The following is a 22,941-nucleotide window of genomic DNA, read 5'->3' as shown; positions in this document are numbered from 1 at the left end:
ATAAATGTTTCTTGTCTTATAAACTTTATATATTGTCTTATGGAGTATGTGTGTGCATATATATATGTATATACGTATATATGTATTTATTTACATACAGCTTGGTTGATTAAGGGAAAATAACTATGGTGGAAATAGTTATTTGACAATACACAAACACAGATGAATGGAATAGAGGACTAACATTTTTGAATAGCAAAGAAATAAATTATAATTTCAAAGCCCTAATACTGTCTCAGAAAATGGAGAGACACTCAGTAGGGGGAGCTTCACAGATGGGGATGGGAGTGGCTGAGAGCCGGCTTACATATACCCAGCAGGAACAATACACTAGGACAGCACTCTAGCTACAAACGGACTGTAAATTGGATAAGATGATAAATAGAAAAGTTATTTTTGGTCTTAATGTAAAATTGTGTAAGAAAATGGAATCAGAATATTATCGCTGGCTTTATTTCCTACATTTCCAGAGACACTGAGAATGAAGTAAATGGGTTGAAAAGATTGGTTGGTTGAGATCAAATGAGCAAATCTGAACGTGGTTAAACATTTAGAAAAATATAACAAATATTGACTTAGTAAGTATATTTAAATATTTCTAAGTCAGTTACATTCAAAAGTATAAATATCATCTCTAAAAATAAAGGATAAACATTATCCCCAAAGATCTGAGAAAAAATTGATTTTTCTTATGATTAAATTTCATGCACTTATTATCTGATTTCACTGATTTTGGAGTTTTATCTTCATTTAAAATCTAATTTTTGAAGTACTTCTTCATTTAAATTTTATTCATTTCTTTTAATGTTTGGCATTGATTTTATCTGTTTATTATTATTACATATTTTTCATTTATTATAATTGCATTATTTACCAGCTTAATAGTCAGTATATTTCTACTTTTTTTTCTTTTTGTAATGGCTGCGATATGTGGACAGGCTTCACCCTGGTGTAGTAACTTCTCAAGCTTTGAGATTTTTCCAACAATTCTAATGTTAGATCTTCAAAAATTACAGGACTATTAGAAAGACACACAGAATACAAGTCTATTCAAGAAAACAAAGATTGATATTACTTGTTGGTTTATTTTACCTATCACCCATTTTCTATGAGCTGTTTATCTAAAAGTTTCGTGATTCAATTTTGAATATGCTTCTGCTCAAATAGAATGCCTTCAAGTAGCATATTTTGACTAATCAGTCTGCATTTAAAATTAAGTATACCTATACACACACATCTGGATGATCCTTTGCTCATTTATTCACTCAAGAAAAAAACATATACATATATATATATATGTATACATATACATATATATATAATAGATTTCCCACCCTTTGTCAAACACTAGGCCTTTATGCTAGCAATGTTTAGTAAAAGAAGACACAATCTTTGATGGCAGGAGTAGTGATTTACATGAATTATTTCTGTATGCTGAAAAGTTCAAAATGAAAATAAATAAATGTACTTTGAACAAAAACAAAAATTAAATAAAATCCATAGACTCAGTAAATACTTACTGGATTTAGGACAGTCTGTGCAAATAAGATGCCACATTATGGGAGAAAAAAACAATTAGACTTTGAAGAGGACTAAGGCAGTGTTAAACCTTCTGATCAATATTTGAGGGAGCCATAAGATAGAAGTTTTCAGTGCTAGAGTTTTGGAAACTAACAAGCTGGATTCAAGCCCTATTTTACTGATTATCAGCCATGTGTCTATGAACAGTTTAGTTAATCTATTTAAGCTTTCCCTCATCTAAAACGTGGAATGGTCATAGGATTTTTCTACATAATTTAAGTACAAATGAAAAGGCTAAGTAACTTAGTACCTAGGACATGTGCCTCTGAAATCACTATGGAGCATCTTCCTTATCTTCACGATTGCAAGGGAATATCCTTCTGCTTTGATGTCCCATCATTGACAGATAAGAATGAATTGAGCAGAGAGAGTAATATACTAGAACGTTGTAATTCCATTTTAAAGTAGGGATAGTGACTTCCTTTCAGAGTAGATCATAACTGGAAAATCTGGATTCCGGTAGAGTTGTGAGGATTACAAGAAACTAAAAATTTTCACTTTTCTATAGCCCTTGTTTGCCCAGGTAAACTCTTGGAGCACAAAAGACAGGCAATGTTGAAATTATTTTTCTTTACTTGCCATTTCAAGAGGAAGCAAATACCAATCTTAGATTACTAGGAGACCTAAAAAATGGTCCTTTAGGATTCAGTCCTTAGTATTGACTAGCCCAAGTTCAGGCATCATTCCCACCTTACTCCTGACTTAGTGTATTATGGGATAGCATATAGCATTACAAAGTGGCATTTTTCTTAGGCCTGACCAGTTGGAGAATTGAACCAAGAGCTCAACTTTCTCTGGAGATAGTCCATGGTTTTAGATGACCTTGCCATCATATCCTTTTTTTAAACTACAAATTTGCCCTGTATTTTAGAGTCAGGATAGAGGACAGAGTCTGATGGATCATCACATGTGGTATGAGTGGTTGATGTTTGTGAGTCTTGTTTTCTCAGGTTTATACTAGGATTATAAGCCCAAACAAGGTATATTGTAGAGTCTTCTCTGATTAGTGAGAATTTGAATCCAAAGCACAGTTGGCTTAAAAAACTGATGTTATGTAACAGGAACCCATGGGGGAGGGGAAGGAAAAAAAAAAAAAAAAAGGACGTTAGAGTGGGAGAGAGCCAAAGCATAAGAGACTGTTAAAAACTGAGAACAAACTGAGGGTTGATGGGGGGTGGGAGGGAGGGGCGGGTGGGTGATGGGTATTGAGGAGGGCACCTTTTGGGATGAGCACTGGGTGTTGTATGGAAACCAATTTGTCAATAAACTTCATATAAAAAAAAAAAAACTGATGTTAAATAAATGCCATAAAAAAGAATTCTACTCCTCTAATTAAATTTCCATTTCTGATGACCAAAAATATCTTTAGTCTCTTCACTTTTTAATTGATCTCATCTGTTATTTTCATTTATTTGTATTTATTTTTATTTTTTATTTGAAGTTCTCTACTTCCTTCCCCTTACTTTCTATTCCTCCATAATAAACGATAGACAGGGCCTAGACCTAATACTTAAAAACTGTGTTTTTCCTTCATGATCTACACTAAAAATGTGAAAACCCTTGCAACAATCTTGAAATTTCTCTGCAGTTTACGGATGAGGAACCTAAAGTTTTAAATGTTAATTATCTTGTCCAGATTACCCTGCTACTAATTGCCAGAGCTGAGATTTGAAACCTGGTATTCACCCCTATATCACATTGGCAGAAATGAGTGCCATTCTTCTCTAATGCATCACAAGTTTTGAACTTTCATCTCGATATACTATAGAATAAACAGGTGAAATTTAGATTTGGCTATTCTACCATCTATCATTAATCTACTCTGTAACATAATATACAGAACAAGATGATGTACTTTTTTCCTGGGCTTTTGACCTTGACAGAAGAATAGAACGAAGGTCTCCCCACTTTTTAAACTTGCATACCTATCAGAGGGAAAAAAGAAGCTTACATTGCCAGTATACACTTACTTGCATATTTGTTCATTTATAAAGTATATATGTATGTGTGTATATGTGTATACAAACACACACACATGCACATATATGTATATAATTTTGTTATATAATATATGTAGTATATAAGGTATAAACATAATATGCTAGTGTATTATAGAATATATGACTATGTAATATATACCAATACTAATAAATCAGTGTGTATTCCACACGATATGGAGAGTATGAATTCTAAGTCTTATGAACTTAATTCAGAACTTCAGCTATTCATGCTGTAATATATCCTGACCCCACTGACATCATAAAGGAAGGTCTGAAGAAATGTACATTTTAAGGATCAAAGGAAAGACAGCTTTTAAACCTGCCTCCCACCCCCCACCCCCACCCCTGGTCTTTTATTTGAACTTTAATGATCTGAAACAGGTTTTTTAATATGCTTGGAATATAAAATAGCAAGATTACAGCATCTCTAGACTAATTTTATGGTTTTATTATCACATACTAAGGGGGACCTCAGAAACAAAGTATTTAATTACTTTTTTATTGCCAAAGAAAATAGCTTAGTAAAATCTAAGCAAGCCTAAACTAATGTGTTTCGTGTATATTTAACTGATATCTAATTAACTTATATCCAACAACTCTAGATCACCAATAATATCAACCAATTCTATAATTGTATATTTTCACTAATTTATTGTGTAGAATACAGCAAGAAATCACACAACTGGAAAATAATCATTCCATGGATGCTTAATTGAAAGTATCAAGTTGTACTGCTTTGAAAAATAACCAAGCTAAAGGTATGGTGGTTCTGCTATATAGTACATAATTTTGTCTGTAGAATGCAATAGATCCAGAATATTTTTAGTAGAATAGTTTTTAGTAATATTTTTAGTACATGTTTTCAGAGGTGGCATAGCTTCGGTGACGTGCTGCTGAATTTCCTCTTCCAAAATAAAGGACAAAAAAAAGTCCTAAATGTGACATATATCAATTCCATGCAAACCAAGCCATTAACATGTTGTCACTGAACATGGAATTGTGAAGACATGTACAGAATTAGTTCCTGTAAGCTGGTACCAGGAGGCTCCGGCACACCACTGGATGGTTTATCTCTGCCTTCCATTATTATCTTACACTAATTTCTTTAATTGCTCAGTTTTATCCCATTACATTATTGACAAAATTATCAAATGCTTTGAGAGAGTGAGCTGGAACTTAAAATACTTTAAAGTACTTTAAAATACTTGAAAATAAATCAATTATAGCAAAACATGTCTTTTAAAGAATTCCAAGGTTGGGGTAACTTGTTTGTTATTCATGTTTCTTCCTGAGTAGCTTGCTCTGTAAACATGTAAGTAGATTAGGCATTACACAGAGCAAATAAAGGAAAACAGAACAAATGCATGCATTTTGTTAGTAAAATGGGTTGTATTCATAAATTATTTTTAATTTAATCTACCAATTTAAGGACCACTTGAGTTTAGGTGATTATCTAAGCTACTGAACAATGTTTGAGGATAAAGAGAAATCAACTGGTATACTGTAAAGCTATTGAAATTATTTTAAAATATACTGATAATAATAAGCCACTGTCATTATAGTTATAATGAATAATATGGTTTAAGAACTGAATTTTAGACAGCTCTTTTAATATATTATAAAATGCATTTACTTAGCAGCCTAGCAATATGCCATTTTCAATTCATAATTATAATATTACTTTTATTGATATTCACTTTGCAGTAAAAAAATCTATAAACAGAGATTACTTCTAAAGGAAGTAGGATATCTTCAACTGAACAAATTGAATAAACTCAATGGAAAAATGTTTGGTGTCTAGGCAATTGTTTCCAACAAATTGAGAGGTGAAAATGCTGTGACAGGGATCGGTAGTTTGCAGACTGATTTATTGAGAACAGCAGGTGGCTAACAACTAAACTTACAAGATGGTGTCCCTGAACAGTGTGCTCATTTTCTAGGTTGGGGTTTTAATTTTCAAAGGAAATCAAGTGTATACGTGGTAAGTCTGACATGGATTGAGTTACAGTTTCATCAACAAATTAAATATAAATCTGATAATGCAATAAACAAATTATATAATAAACATTGAGCATACTGTTTTTAGCATAAAATTTAATAATCTATTTTATTTTGTTTTTTGGTGATCTATATTTTAACTCAATATAGTTTTCCAAATGAATATCCATGCAGTGAAGAAATGCTTGCATAAATAACTTATTGCCTCACAGCGATTACTTAGTATTAGTTGGATAGGAAATATGATGAAAGAAGGCAGAATGTTCTAGTCTTATAGTGCAAATTTAAAGGCTATCAGGAAATGTTAATTCTAATCTCATTTTATCACTATATTGTGTGTAGCTTTGTTTCCTTTTGCCTTTTACTTTTCTAGTCTGATCCTTTACTAGCTAAATTAAAGGAAAACTTCAAATGATTAAAATGTTTCAATTCCTTCTGAAAAAAGAAAAAAATATTAAACAGTCATTATTCAAATAGTTCTTTTAAGTGGGACTTTAAGAAAATGACAATCCGAAATCACTAAATCTATAATAAAGTATAACTCTTTTTATACATACTTATAAACCACTCCAAAAAGCACAAAATACTTTTGTGTAGTTTCAGAGGAACTCAGTGATGGTATAAATCTAGCTTTGTAAAACAAATTCCCATACCATAGGTTTAGGAATTAGTTTGAATATATATATATATATATATATATATATATATATATATATACACACACACACACACATATATATATATATATATATATATGTAACTTGATCAAGTATCAGTGAATAAACAAAGTTGTTTGTATGAAAACAATTTGCATGCTTTGGGAAAGCTTGATAAGGATAAATAACTAAAAACTCCTATAAATTAAATATGAATAAAACAGCTTTAAAGATAGGAACACAACAATAGAAAATAATTAAAAGTAGTAGAAATAATAATAGAAAAAAATAAAAGAATTTAAAAACTGAGATTGTTTAATAGGTATCTTTAATTCTTATTCAACTTTAAAGAATTTGGAATCATAAGAAATTAGGCATCATAAATTATATATAAAAACATAAAGAATTACAATTGCAATTAACAGACATTTAAAGAAAAATTCTTGAGTTTATGTCAGTAGATTGGTGAATGAAAATGTATCTAGATATTTTAAGATAAAGTATTTAAATAACTTATGTATCCTTTTACAGAGTCTATACAGAGTGATACCCTGCTTTAACTAAATTTTTAATTAACTAATTTTTATTATGTGTCCTACTATTCAATAAAATACTTTGGAATAAAATATGTAATATAAATTTCCTGGTATATATTTATATTTAATTTTTATTTATATTTAATTTATATTTATATTTAATTATATTAAATTTATATGTAATATAAATTTCCTGGTATATATTCTAAATCGGTAGCAATCAGATATCACAAATACATGGAGAGCTAAACCAGCTGTTAAAAATCAAAGCAACTTTGACAAAAGTCCGTTTGAAATATGTGAACAGTTACTTCCATCTATTCTTTCTTATCATTAATTCCAAAACAGGAAAATAGCTGCGTGTGTGTGTGTGTGTGTGTGTGTTTCTGTCAGCCTCATATTTTCTTTCCTCCCCTAATCGAGTATCTAGGTCATGTTCCTAGTCCTCACCTAGGACTTCACTTTCTAACTCAAAAATTTGCTCTGAATTGTGATTCAAACAAATATCTTGGATGACTTTACTGTCCATGTGGATGATTTCTGCAACACCTGAGTAGTCTGTTTGACACTAAACCTCATTATCTACATAAAGCTGGTGCAGAAACTTAAAAAAAAATTAATATTTATTTGTGTGTGTGTGTGTGTGTGTGTGTGAGAGAGAGAGAGAGAGAGAGAGAGAGAGAGATCAGGGGAGGGGCAGAGAGAGAGGGGGACGGAGGATCCCAAATAGGTTCTGTGCTGACAGCCGACAGCCCCATGTGGAGGTTGAACTCGTGAACTGTGAGGTCATGACCTGAGCCGAAGTCTGACATTTAACCCACTGAGCCATCCAGGTGCCCCAAAACTTTTGAAGTAGCTAAGATTTTTCACAGCAAGTGTACTTTCTAAAAATACAAGAATGATTCCAAGCAACACTAGAGAGCCGGAAGATGTGAGATCATAAAGGACCGGAGGAGAAGCAGCCAAGGAGATGCAGAGATAACAGAGTTGTGGCCTCTTAGAAGAAAAGGGGAGTGTGTTTCCGGGAGCCAACTGCAGTTTCTGCAAAGTCTTTTGATATAACCCTCTTATCTTCCTTAGCAATTTTTTCTAGTAAACAATATAACTGGATAACATTTTAAAAAATAATCTGTAGTACTTCCTATGAAATATATGAATACCATAGCTCAAAAGCAAAGATAAACACCGACAGAAGGAAAAAGTACTACTGTTTTTGTTTCTATAGTTAAATGTAGTTTGTCACCAATTAGGCAAGCTCAGGGTTATGGTATTCTGTTCCAAGGACTTGCAGCTCTCAGAGTCCCACATAAACCTTGGCATGAAAACAAGGCCCTGAAGTCCTCAGAACCTACTGCTAGGTTAATTGCCCTTAATTAACTTGTATATCTTATTAAAAGAAAAAAAAAAAAAAAAGACTTGACTATCTTCTGCTGAGTCTCTAGCTGCTTCCTAGAATTGTTTTCCGCTTTCCCTTGTAGTTCAAACAAAATTCCTGGGAGCTTCTTTTCCAACTTAAATGTTTCCAGTGGAAACCCCCCCAAAAAGCAAAGAAGGCAGCCCATATCTAAATCCCTGTCTGTCTTTCTTTTTTGTTCTCAAACTTCCTTAAGAATAACTGATGTTTACAAAGTGCTTCGTGGCTTTTAAAACTCAAGTTAGTGAGCAAATGACAATCTGCATCTTCCATACAGCTATAATCTCAAATGCTTTTTAGCATTTTAGCAAATAGCCTCTTTTAGAATTTATCAAGAGACAAAGCAATTTTAAATACAATTTTAGGCAGTAGTTTCCTTTTAGTGAATCAGGAGTCAGTGAAAATAATAGCGTGGAAAATTGTATCTGATTTATATGTTGGCATTTATTGTCCTACCTCAAAGGCAGTATGTAAAATGTAGGAGGGAAAATGGTAGGCTGGGGACTATGGAGGTAGCAGGTAATATTGAAAAGCAGCTGTTACCAGGGCACTATGATTGGAGAGTCCTAAATGAAGGCCAATTCAGAGACAATCTTTCCTTACTTTTCCATTTGCCAGATGTTAGATTTGTGTCTCACAACACAAGTCTCATAGGCTTTTGTTTCATGCAGGGATGGGAATGTAAGTTTCGGGTTATGGATTCTATCACAAAATAAAATCATCCAAATTGTTTTGAGCTGCCTAGAGAGACGAGCTTTTTATATGTATTTTTACTGTCAATTTCTAAACTGTTTAGATTTTTAACTATTATGAATGCCTTTGGAGAGTCATGAGTAGAATTTGTGGTGTGTATTATAAAACATTAATGTTGCCTTATTTTCTTGAATAAATTTGCTAATTTCTAGATGGTTATCACACCACTCACCTTTTGCCATACTAATATGATTTATTAGTTGTTTTCCAGAATGCTTATGAATCATTTATTGAAGTCTATATTATCTCCCATATGTTTTTTAAATAATTTATTGTCACATTAGCTAACATACAGAGTATACAGTGTAGTCTTGGCTTTGGGAGTATGTTCCCATGATTCATCTCTTACACATAACACCTAGTACTTATCTCAATAAGGGTCCTCCTCAATGCTCATCACCCATTTTCCCCTGCACCCCCCCTTACCCCCCACCCCTATCAACACTCAGTTTTTTCTCTGTGAGAGTCTCTTATGGTTTGACTCTCTCTCTCTCTCTCTCTCTCTCTCTCTCTCTCTCTCTCTCTCTCTGTAACTTATTTTTCCTTCCCTTCCCCTATGGTCTTCTATTAAGTTTCTCACATTCCACATATGAGTGAAAACCTAGGGTATTATCCAATAAGATCTGTGAGCTTTATTTGATTGCATAACATTTTTTTAGTGGGTGACATTGACTTTTTAAATGAAAACTCAACCATAGAGCAAAAGTATAATTTTGGCTTTCAGCATTTCAAAATAAGTGAAGCCATAAGAAGATATTGGCTTCTAGGTGTCACTAGGGAAGCTTCTTTCTTAGATTTATGAAATCACTCCAATTAAAGTAGAAACAGTGCCTAAGGGAACATTTGACTATTAAATTGCAATATACATATTACTATGTTAATTTTTTTTTTTTTTTTTTAAATGTTTATTTATTTTTGGGACAGAGAGAGACAGAGCATGAACGGGGGAGGGGCAGAGAGAGAGGGAGACACAGAATCGGAAACAGGCTCCAGGCTCTGAGCCATCAGCCCAGAGCCTGACGCGGGGCTCGAACTCACGGACCGCGAGATCGTGACCTGGGTGAAGTCGGACGCTTAACCGACTGCGCCACCCAGGCGCCCCTTACTATGTTAATTTTTTACCAACCTAGCATCTTTAAGTATATCATGTTAGTTATGCATGTTTTTAACATAGGGATTTCAATGGAAACAAATGACTAACATATTCCGTATCACCTATCAGTGTTTGACAAACTGAACTTAACTCAAGGACTTTATTTCCAACATTTCTGTGTGTTATCCTGGGTTAGAGATTTTTTTCCCCTTGTTGGTTGGAAAGGGAAAAAAAAAAAAACAAAAAACCTCATACATGGATGAAATGTTAGTACTTTATACAAAATATTTTACAAACATTTAAGTTTTCTCTTAAGTATACAGATATTTCCTAAAACTTAGCTGGAAATATTTAAAGCTCAGGGCATTTTCTAATGGAAACCACAATACTTAATGTTCCAAACTGACTAATATTCAGATGAAAGTGGTTTACTAATTAAAAACAGCAATAAAATCAAAGAAAATTGGATCATGGTTTTCAAGTTTTCCTGGTAAAAAGTAATGAATTGTATTTAAAAGAAGGTTGTGTACCCAATAATGTGAATTTTCTATCCAAGTTTAATGTTTTAATTAAAACATTTCCATATCAATAGAAAATGTTCATCAGAAGCAATTAGTTCAATTTAAGTAAATCCCTTTCAAACGTTAAAGTATTGTGCTTAGTAGGTAAAAATGGCTGATATTTTTCTTTAGTGATACCATAATAGGAATGTAAGAGGGGACTCCATTTAGTTTTTTTATTTAAGATATGTTGCATGGGCACCTGGGTGGCTCAGTTGGTTAAGCATCTGAATTTAGCTCAGGTCTCACGACTTGTGGGTTCGAGCCCCACATTGGGCTCTGTGATGACAGCTCAGAGTCTTGAGGCTGCTTCAGATTCTGTGTCTCCTCTTTTTCTGCCCCTTCCCTGCTCACGATCTCTCTCTCTCTCTCTCAAAAATAAATAAACATTAAAAAATATAAAAAAAAAAGATGTTGTAAAATGTGTATTACTATCTGCTTCATTACTTCAGGTATCAAGCAAGATGAGCGTTTTATTATTTAAAAAAAATTGTTTTCATATCCTATGTATCCAATCTTGGAACACTGAATTCTGTTTATTCCATTGCAGAAGTAGTTACTTTGAAGCCAAAAACTATATAAGGAAAAGGATAGATTTAAAGAAAGAAAAAAACTTTCCAATTCAGTTGTGAAATCTTGGAATATCAGTTGTCATATGTAAATATCTTTTTAATATATTTTTTATTCTTATTAATATTACTTAGAACTGAAAATTCTCTTATGACTATTTATAATGAAATTATTCATTGATTACTTCATTGTTTTTCTAATTTGTGATTTGAGTGATAGTGCATGACAATCAAATGGACAAAATTATTTTATAAATATTTATGAGTTGTTCCAAACTCATGTTCTGGTAACTTCTATTTGTTTATTTTCTTCAAATTTTTATTTAAAATCTAGTTGGTTAACATAAGTGTAATATTGGTTTCAGGAGTAGAATTTAGTGATTCATCACTTACATACAGCACCCGGTGCTCATCATAATAAGTTCTCTCCTTAATAACCATCATCCATTTAGCTCATCCCCCATCCACCACCCTCCATCAACTCTCAGTTTGTTCTCTATAGTTAAGAGTCTCTTATGGTTTGCCTCCCTCTCTTTTTCCCCTACCTTCCCCTATGTTCATCTGTTCTGCTTCTTAAGTTCCACATATGAGTGAAATCATGTAGCATTTGTCTTTTAGACTGATTTATTTTGCTTAGCATAATACACTGTAGTCACATCCACGTTGTTATAAATGGCAAGATTTCATAATTTTTGACAGCTGAGTAGTATTCCATATATCCCCCATGTTTTCTTTATCTATTTATCAGTTGATGGACATTTGGGCTCTTTCCATAATTTGACTACTGTTGATAATGTCGCTATAAACGTAAGGGCACATTTGCCCCTGCGAAACAGTATTTTTGTAACCTTTGGGTAAATACCTAGGAGTGCAATTGCTGGGTCTCAGGGTAGTTCTATGTTTAACTTTCTGAGGAACTTCCAGACTATTTTCCAGAGTGGTTGCGCCAGTTTGCCTTCACACCAACATTGTAAAAGGGTTCCTCTTTCTCCATATCCTTGCCAACATGTTGTTTCCTGAGTTGTTCATTTTAGCCATTCTGATAGGTGTGAGGTGGTATCTCATAGTGGTTTTGATGTGTATTTCCTGGATGATGAATGATGTAGAGCATCTTTTCATGTGTCTGTTGGTCATCTGGATGTCTTCTTTGGAGAAATGTCTGTTCATGTCTTCTGCTCATTTCTTCACTGGATTATTTGTGTTTTGGGTATGGAGTTTGAGTTCTTTACAGATTTTGGGTACTAACTCTTTATCATGTTTGGCATTTGCAAATATATTCTCCCATTCCATGGGCTGCCTTTTAGTTTTGTTGATTATTTTCTTTGCCGTGCAGAAGTTTTTAATCTTGATGATGTCCCAATAGTTCATGTTTGCTTTTGTTTCCCTTGCCTCTGGCAACATATCTATTAAGAAGTTTTTCTGGCTGAAGTCAAAGAGGTTGCTGCCTGTGTTTTTCTCCTCTAGGATTTTGATAGTTTCCTGTTTCATGTTTAGATTTTTCATTCATTTTGAATTAATTTTTGTGTATTTTATAAGAAAGTGGTCCAGTTTCATTCTTCTGGTAACTTTTAGACTAAAGGGACTCACATAGGTGTCTCAGAATGCTCAGATGGAGACATTTTATTTCTGACACAAGTAGAAAAGCTAAGTTTTCTTTTTAAAATATAAATTGATGTTAAGGGTTCTCTCCAATCCAATTTTAATAAGTTTGTTTAAATTGGACTCTATATTATTCTGCAGTTCTAAGATCGATTGGTGACCAAGATCAACAAAGTCTCTGGTTACATGGGGCTGATATTCTAAGAACAGGGTTTTGAAATTACTAACAGAGGAAATAGTTCCAAAAACTGGAAAAAGAAATGTGAATATTAAAATAGCATCATGTGCCAGAGTAGGGAGAGCCTATTTTGGATTAGATAATATAGTGCAGTCATTTGAGGAATAAACTTTGACTGATCAATGAAAGATGAGGCTAGCTAACCAGCAGACCATCTGGAGGAATGGCATTTTGAGATCAGCAAATGTTAAGTGTGCAGGCCCTGTGGTTGCAAAGAGTTTCCCATGCTTAAGGAAAAATATATGTCAGTGTGGTTAAAGTTTCAAGTTGCTTCATGTGAGATGGGGGAGGAGAGCAGACAGAGACCAGCGTTTCTGGGCTTTGTAAGGCATGGGTAAGGAGTCCAAATTTAATTTCAAATTTAATGAGAAGCTAAGCATAGTAGGGACATGCAGTTTGGAAAAAGAACGCTCTGGCTACTGAGTAAAGAACAATTTGTAGGAATGTTTAATAGAAGTAGAAGAGGTTGGGTCTTGGGGAGACCAAGGGGACCTACCTAGTATAAGTAGAGCAAAAATTAAAAAAAAAAATCAAGATGCATTTTAGAAGCAGAAGATTTGCCTTTGGGTCGGGCTTCTGCAAGTGAGGACAATAGAGTATACAAAGGTGACCATTAAATGTTTAAGCCACTTGGTGCGTGATGGTGCCATTTGATGTGATGATTGAAGAATAGAGGAATAACATACTTGTGGAAAGGACCTCAAAGTTCTAATTTAGATAGATTGATTTTGAGACACTTACTTGAAACCCAGGTGGAGATGTTGAGTAGGTAATTTGGATACGTAGGGTAGCATTGTAAAAAGGCAGTAGTAAGGCACGGACAGTAAGAAACTGGCTTTAGTCCCCACTTTGGTGTATTGCTAGGGGGTATCCAACATGCTACCTCTGTTTCTCCTGTCATGGAAGATTTTCTTTCTGACAATGGTGTCTTTGATGTCTGCATGTGGATTCATACTACACTGGTGCTGTACTGATAGCTTCTGCTGCTTGGGTGTTCTTAGTGTAAGCAATGTGTGCCCCCAAACATCCTTTCCTCCACCGCCCTGTATTTAAGAAATGGCAGATTATTCAGTGAAGTGCATCCTCCCTGATACCCCATAAGAGGCATGAACCTTAAACTTTTGTAGACATTTTCCTTCTCAATTGCCTATAAAATCTCACCTAGGACAATACTCAGTCATGTTCCCTCAGAATCTCAGGAATCTCACCAGGCCTTTTTGGTGCTCTCTTGCCCTCTCATGATAGCCTCTCCGCTCAACAATCACCATTCTTTATCCCAGCTTTGGAAACAGCCTCATGTTGCCCTCTTTGCCTGGTATTTGATAAACATCCCCTTCAAACAGCAGAAGCAATTCTCCCAGGGCCCCCAATTCTGGAAATAGCAATGCCAAATGTCTTGCCTGTCCCATAGAGAGGTTATTATAAAGACAGCAACTTACCTAATAAACTGTGCACCTCCAAGAAGGCTACTTGCCCTCTTTATAGGCCTTATACATAGATAATTATAAATGCCACCTATTTTATCACGTCTTGCTCTGAACTTGCAACTTCAAAGATAAATTACAGTGTGTTCTCATTTTTGATTTTGTTTTTATAGTAACTAGGATGTAGAGAAACGATTTTAACACACACTTCACATCAGAATTTTATACAAGTTTGAAATTCAAAGGAAAAATTAGGATTGCAGTTAAGACTTGGGAGTCAACACAATATGGGTGATTTTTAAAGCCTGAGAACTTGGTGAGGTCACTTTGGTTACTCGGAACAGAAAGTGGCCCATGACTAAGTCTCAGGACCCTGGACTCAAATATTTTATAAGGGGAGAGGAACTCACAAATTACATTACATATTACAGACTGATGGAGCAGATGGAAACCTAGAGATTGTGGAATGATAGGATCCCATGAACTGCTTGTCAAAAGAGACATGACAAATTGTCATGAAGGGATGCTCATAGGAGGAGGATGATGTAAAGGTGAGGAAGGATTTTGGCAAGCTTAAAGTTTAGTTTATTGGTTTATTGTTGCAAGGAACTGTTAGGAGATGATAGGATTTCTGAATAAAACTTACTGTGCTTGGCATGACAGGTAAACAAATTAGTTGAAATACATACTATATTGTTATTAGTTTATGAAGGAAAATAAAGGGAAGGTGATAGATAATGCAGGGAAGAGCTAAAATTTTAAATATAGTGGTCAGGGTAGCTCTTACACTGAAAAGGTGTGGTAGGAAAAATGAGGGAGAGATATCTCAGAGAAGTGTTCCGGAGTAAAGGATTATGAAGTACAAGAGTCTGGCCCACCTCTAGAGCCAAGTAGAATGCATGGAAGCCCATCAGGAATGAGTTGAAGAGGAAAAGTTAGATGGGGAAATGAAGAAGGTGTGTTCGCAGAGTTCCTTCCAGAAGTGTCACTTTGAGGGATAGTAAAGAAATGGGTCACTTGCTGGAAGAAAACACAACATGATAACTATAGGATCTCTTAATAAGAATGTAAATAATTTGATTTAAATGAAATATTTTTATAATGAGAGTAAAGACAATTGTTATATAGTGATATTTTCATGTAAGATTCCTGAAATATTTCTTTATTGTTAATCTGTTCCAAGCAGATTCAAGTAAATGTCCTTAAGACTTTTTTTTTTTTTTTGGTAATCATGACAGCGTAAAATATTTACATCTTCAAGGTCATAATATCGAAGCCCTATTAATAGGAGATGATGAGTTCTGAAGTAAATTTGACACATTATCAGAAACATATCTCCAAATTCATTATGTGAAAAGTGGAGATAAGTCTAAAGTCCTTAAAAAAATCCCCGCTTTCCACAGTTTGTTATTGACATATCATCTTGTCACATTTGCTCTTTCCCTTGATGGGAAAAAGTGATGGCTTTTTCTTGAAGGTTAGGTGTTGACATTTAATGCAATTCAGCATGCATTTACTGAGCACCTGTTATGTGCTTGTGCTATAAGCACCGTGAAGAATTTCAAATGAAGACCTGACCTTTGGGAAATTATGATATAGTTTAACAGCCAAAGTGGTTGGTAGTGTCATATCACAAATGGAACATTTTTATTGGAGTTTATGTGTGAGACCTTAAAATTCTTCAAATATGTATTTACATTTTATGCTATATACATAATAAGCCAATAAACTAAGTGAATTCACTTTAACATGAAAAAGCAATATAGTATCTATAAAAATTTATTTTGACATAATGAAGAGACTCAAATTGTTTTTATTTTTTGACAGATACCCAAAGTATTGCTTTTGAAGATATCAGCAAGTTCGTTTACAAAATCGCCTAATTTAGAGATAGAACAGGCAATAGTTTGTTTATCCAGACTACATACTTTTCTCACTAGAAGCAGTAGGTAGAATACAATGACCCTTAGAATAGCCTTCCAGGCTGACGTAACCAACATTATCAACAGCATATGTTTTCATATAAGTCACAAAAACAGTATTCACTCAAAACAGCATCACCTTCAAAGAAATTGCAACATTTTGAGTACATTGTGGGACAATTATTAGGATATTTTTCACTTTTGGGGTGCCTAAATGGTTCAGTACGTAGAGTGTCTAACTCTTGGTTTTGGCTCAGATCATGATACCAGGGTGGTGGGATGGAGCCCCGTGTCAGGCTCCACGCTGAGCACAGAGCCTGCTTAAGATTCATTCTCTCTCTCTCTGTCTCTCTCTCTCTCTCCTTCTGCCCCACTTCCCCACTCAAGTTCTCTCTCTCTAAAAAAAAAATGCTTTTCACTTTTAATGTTCAATCTTTGCTACATTATTGAAATGAAATTGGAATATGACAATTGGGAAATAATCTCAATTCATGACTCCCCCTTTTTCCACTCCCTTTCTCCCACCAAATGTTATATCACTGCTGCTAGATGTGGAAACTTCACTCTTTTGCAGTATTCTAGATGGCTAAAAAAAAAGATGAGAATGTATAATTTTATCTCAAGTTATATAGTTTAAAAGAATAGGTAATACGGATCTCTATATAAAGTATTTTGATGTCTATGGGATGTTTGGATTTGTTTGCATTCCCCTCACTGTATATCTAAAGTGACTTCACATTTATTTAAACTGAATTGCCCTTTAGACGAACACATTCTGAGAGCAGCCATTATTGGGCACAAGTCATGAATTTATAAATGTTCTTTCAAATTTGAAAAGCTTAATACACACACACACATATATTTTTATACACAAATATATTTTTAATACATTTATTTTAATTTCCAGCACTACTCTATAAAGCTTTATACAAACTTATTTTGGCTTTGACATGTGTGATTTTTACATCAGTGGAAGAGTGGGCTAATACTTTAATGTCATTTTCTTATTTAAGACATGGCAGTCTTTTTGTTTCTGATACATTGGCTCTGAACTCTGCTGGCAAGCTTATAAATCAGATCACCAACCATACATAATTTATTTCCGTAGGTAACTGAATGTGCAGTGTAGAATACAAATACGTTTTGGACAGTATTTCTGCACATCTTTAATAGGTTTAAAAGTTTACAGAATAACTCATGATTTATTTTCCTGTTTTATTCCTTTTTCTCTCATCAGTCACATACAATATATAATATAATATAATATAATATAAATTATATTACATGCAGCCATGCAAGCTAGATATATACATTGTTTCTTAGATGTGCGACTTCAAAGATATATACCTTTGCCTTACTTCACTTCAGAAATCTTATGGTTTAAATGTCTATTTTGAATTTTTTTGGGTTTGCATTAAAATTGAGAGTAATTTCCTTAATGAAGCATTCTTGTTTTTATTTCCTCCAGAGCTAACTGATTGTATCTAATGTCAAAAAACAAATTCTCTCATGAGAACATCATCTAAAAATGATGAGATATGTTATAATGTTGGACAATATCTGAAATATTCTATAATGTAAAACTGACCTTTTCTGTGTCATGTATCCTATTCTATCCTATGATATGGGTATGGGTATAACATATACTCAATATAAATACTGGAAATAGTATCCTTAATCACAATTGATGTGGATTATAAACAGGAAAGAAATATTATAAATGTTTCCCTTAAACTTTGCATTCTTTCCTAAGCTCATTTTTTAAAATGTGCTAGCATCTGGGCACCTGGGTGGCTCAGTTGGTTGAGTGCCTGACTTCGGGTCAGGTCATGATCTCACAGTTCATGGGTTTGGGCCCCGCCTTGGGCTCTGTGCTGACAGCTCAGAGCCCGGGGCCTGCTTCGAATTCCGTGTGTGTGTGTGTGTCTTTCTGTCTCTCTCTAACCCTCCCCTGCTTGCGCTCTTTCACTCTCTGTCTCCAAAATAAATAAAAAACGTAACTTTTTTTTAATGTACTAACATCAAATTGTGCTTTTTAAAACTTTTGCGCAATTGAAAATGTCAACATAAAAACATGACATGTAAACGAATCACAGAATATAGCTTGCCCTTTTATTTCTGAGGTCTTCATTTACTGGCCTTTTGTTTGGTGTGTGTTGTGGTTACGTATTTCTGTTCTTATTTCTTTTTTATTTTTGAGAGAGAGAGAGAGACACACACACACACAGAGTGCGAGTGGGCGAGGGGCAGAGAGAGACAGAGAGACAGACAGATTCCTAAGCAGGCCCCGGGCTCTAAGCTGTCAGCACAGACCCTGAGGCAGGCCATGAACTCATGAACTGTGAGATCACAACCCGAGCCAAAGCCGGATGCTTAACTGACTGAGCTACCCAGGCACCCCTTCATATTTCTGTTCTAAAAAAGTAGTCATTCTTGTCATTTGGTCTGTCAACATTACATACAAACCCATTCTGTAGTGGGCTCATGGTTAATATTAGCACAACTGACTTGCATATTCGAAGCCCCAAGCACTTTCTTTTAGTAGCATAGAGGAAATCCACGACTCTAATTCAGTAATCAGGGGTAGGAGGGATATAGGCTGCCAAGTATTTTGCTTGTTGTCTATGATCATTTTGGAGAGTTTGGACATGGAAAAAAAGTCACAATGCATATGACCTCTGTCAGGGATTTCTGAATCATTAAATGCTAATTCAACAGTTTTGATAGAGACAATCTTCATACTTGTCGATCTTGAAGATCATTAAATCAACGGAGTTTAAAACGCAAGACTGGTTCTGACAGAAAGGAAGGAGTAAAAACTGACAAAGCACAAGGAGGAAGAGTCCTGCCAAATCTTTCATGGTTCTTATTTTCCTACCTCCATCTTAATCTTGTACCAGAAGGATAATGTAGATCCAGTGAATCTGCCTGACGTATGAAATCATTATAGAGAATTGGAGAACAAATGAGAATATGTGTATTAAGACAGTATACAAAATTTAAAGGAATACATGAATGTTGACATTTACACATCTAAGTTTTTTTTTAATGTTTATTTATTTTTGAGAGAGAGAGAGACAGAGTGTGAGCGGCAGAGGGGCAGAGAGAGAGGGAGGCACAGAACCTGAAGAAGGCTCCAGGCTCTGAGCTGTCAGCACAGAGCTCAATGCAGGGCTCAGACTCATGAACTGTGAGATCATGACTCAAGCCGAAGTCAGGTGCTCAACCGACTGAGCCACCCAGGCTCCCCTACATATCTTTCTTTTTAATTAGACTATTCTTTCAGTACACATAATAGACTATGCTTTCAGAAAAGCATAATGTTCTAAAATACTGCTTTTTTTGAGACTTTATGCAGTTTGGACAAAAACATAAATTCTTTTGGGCTATAAACAAGAGTCATCTCAGAAAAGTTTTATGTATTAATTTCATGCCACTTTTCTGCCACTAGAGATTGCAGTTACATCAAACTATATTATGGTGCAGGACCCCCAATTGCCCATTAATTCAGAGTTGCCTTAATTCCTTAGAATGACTATTTTCCTTTTTGGCACACTAGATAAATGTGAATATAAAACATATATAGAGAAGCGAAACTTTATAAGATGCAGACCTAGTTTCAGAGAAAGTCATAGTAGTATTCTGAAACAATATTGTACAGTTATCTGGATGTGTTCCATCAGTTTTGGTCTCTTATCATTTGGTTGTGCCTGCTAAGGTACATGTGACGTATACCCAGTCCTATGCAGATTACCAACAGTTGGATGTGTACCACTAGCAATAATTAGCAATAATTTGTTCCACTATTCAGTAACAGTAGACTCATGTATTTAAGTGCTTATGAATGATCAATTATCTACAAACATTACATGGTTCCTGAAATAACGAAAATTTATTTTACTTTATTTTTAAAGCTTATTTTATTTTGAGAGAGAAATTGCATGCTCTGAGCAGGAGAGGGGCGGGGTGGGGGGAGAGAATCCCAAGCAGAATCCACACTTTCAGTGCACAACTGTGAAATCGTGACCTGAGTAGAGTTGAACGCTTAACTAACTGAGCCATCCAGGTGCCCCTAAAAGTAATTTATTTTAAATTTCTAGGATACTTACCCTGCTTATCAGCACCAGATGTATTCTTTTCTTTTTTTCATTGCTTCCAGTTAAGACAATCTGGTAAACATCGAACTGTGGGATTTAATTGTTCAACACTGTAGGCTTTTCATTATGGTAAATTCAAACATAGGGGAAAAAACCCCTCAATTGCTCAGGAATTATTTGGAAAGATTTAGTAAAGAATATGTCGTCCATCTATGTTGTTGATTTTGGCATCTGGAACCACTTGGTGCTTTTGCTGTGATTTCCATGAACACAACCAAATGTAAATATGGATTAGGTTATTCCAAGATATTTAGTAAAATTATATTCTCAATTCTAAAATATTTAGATTCGGGGAATACATTAGTGAATAAATTAAATAAAATCATTGCTTCATGAAGCTTTACATTTTAGGTGAAAGGGGGATAAATAATAAACAATAAGTAAATGAGTAATATGTATATATATAGGTTATATATACTTAGGTATATATAGGTTATATATACTTAATAGGTTATATATACTTAGAAGGGGATAAATACTAATGGGAAAACAATAGAAAAAGATAATATGGGTCAGACCTGCCCGGTCAGGGTGAGATGGGTAATAATTTAAAATATAGTGGTCAGGGGTGCCTGGATGACTCAGTTGGTCAGGTGTCTGACTTCAGCTCAGGTCATGATCTTGTGGTTTGTGGGTTTGAGCCCTGAATTAGGCTCAGTGCTGACAGCTCAGAGTGTGGAGCCTGCTTTGGATTCTGTGTCTCCCTCTATTTCTGCCCCTTCCCCAGTTGTGCTCTCTTTTTCATTCTTGAACATAGATAAACATTAATTTTTTTTTTTAATATAGTGGTAGAGTCTGACTGACACAGTGATATCTGAGCAGAGACCAAGGATGCACCTGGGTGAGCACTGGGGATATTTGGTGGAAGTAATTTCTAGAGTAATGGAGCCAATAGTCCAAATATTCTGAGGATCCATACTTTCATTCCTGGAATTACTTCAAGAAAAGATTTGTTTGTTTATAAAACATTGAAAGTTAAATCCACTCAGTCATTTAAAAATAGACAAAAGCAAGAGTTATTATTTGCAAATTTTCCAGGTAGTTTGGTATAAAATGAAGAAAAAGCCATTGAAAAAGTTGTCTTCCAAAGATAATCTTTTCAAGATTTTCATTAAAACTTAATATTTAGTTTTTTCATTCTTCATTGTCATCAAAAGCTACTTTGTTGTTGTTGTTGTTGTTGTTACTGAAAACAAACTGATGTGGTCAGTGTTTCCTGTGGGTGATACGCAATTAAGATGAAATTTAACATATGGGGGAACATGCAAATAGTTTTGTGTTTCCATATTAGTATTGGTATGTGTTCTGTGAACCATACTCAAAATTCCCAGTGTCTAGTTCAGTTCAAATGCTAGAAGAAATATTGCACAATATATAAATTATTCAATGTGTTAGATTTGTAACTGCCTTATTTAATAGTTAAATTCACTTTATGGTTTTTATTTCAATTAGAGGACTGTGATCAATGATTTTAATTTAGAAATTATAGATTAGAATAGAATTAGACTTTAGTGGCATATGCAATTGCCTTTACCTATTTAAAGACACCTAGTTAGAAGGAGAGTTAAGCTTATTCCAAAGGTCCAAAGGTTATGTTAGGATAAAAAGATAATAATGTGACACATTTCTGTTGAAATGAGCACAATTATTCAAAACTGTAAAACTATGGGAGGATTTGTGTCAAGTAGGATTAACTGATAATGTGAAGTACGACTTTGGAGAACTGCATTAGGATGTTGCAGCAGACATTCAAACAAGCATCAGAAAGTGGTTAGTCTAAATGTTCTAAGTGCTTTTTTTAAGACTTTATTCATCAAAGATTTAAAAAGTGCTAACACTCTAACTTTGTACTAGACTTTGTTGTCTCTGCCCCCAATCAATAATAAGACATGCAGACAAATACTTATGTGATTTTGAGATAATTGCTCATATAATAGAGTCAGTACAAAATATTGTGTGATCAAAAAGAAAGATAAGTTTCACAGAATAATGACATTTGAGCTGAATCTTTAAGGATAATAATTCACCAAGCTGCTTGGGCAAGAGCAGAATTCAGAAAGAAGAAAAAATAGCAGACAAACTAGATTTTAAACTCAAGATTTGAATAAGAAGTGAGGGACACTATATCATAATAAAGGGGTCTATCAAATAAGATCTGACAATTTTACAGGCAGTTGGGTGGCTCAGTCAGTTGAGTGTCTGACTTAGGCTTAGGTCATGATCTTATGGTTCATGAGTTTGAACCCTGCATTAGGCTGTCTGCTGTCAGTGCAGAGCCTGCTCTGAATCCTCTATCCCCCTTTCTCTCTGCCACACCCCTATCCCTCTCTCTCTCTCAAAAAAAAAAAAACAAAACAAAAAAAACCAACAATGACACAACAACAACAACAACAACAACACAATTGTAAATATTTATGCCCCCAACCTGGAAAACCTAAATA

At 34.4% G+C, this 22,941-nt stretch overlaps 1 protein-coding gene across 2 annotated transcripts in view; it reads left to right on the top strand.

The window, feature by feature from the left end:
* Positions 1 to 22,941, top strand: part of CSMD3 (CUB and Sushi multiple domains 3) — a 1,257,946-nt gene that overhangs the window by 411,974 nt on the left and 823,031 nt on the right. The gene's annotated exons all lie outside the window — the stretch shown is intronic.

Source organism: Lynx rufus, unplaced genomic scaffold (assembly GCF_022079265.1).
Source record: "Lynx rufus isolate CCGP_SWC_20201006 ecotype Redwood Valley unplaced genomic scaffold, mLynRuf1.p SCAF_12, whole genome shotgun sequence".
NCBI classification, from domain to species: Eukaryota; Metazoa; Chordata; class Mammalia; order Carnivora; family Felidae; genus Lynx; species Lynx rufus.
This window is presented reverse-complemented; position numbering and strand designations above follow the sequence as displayed.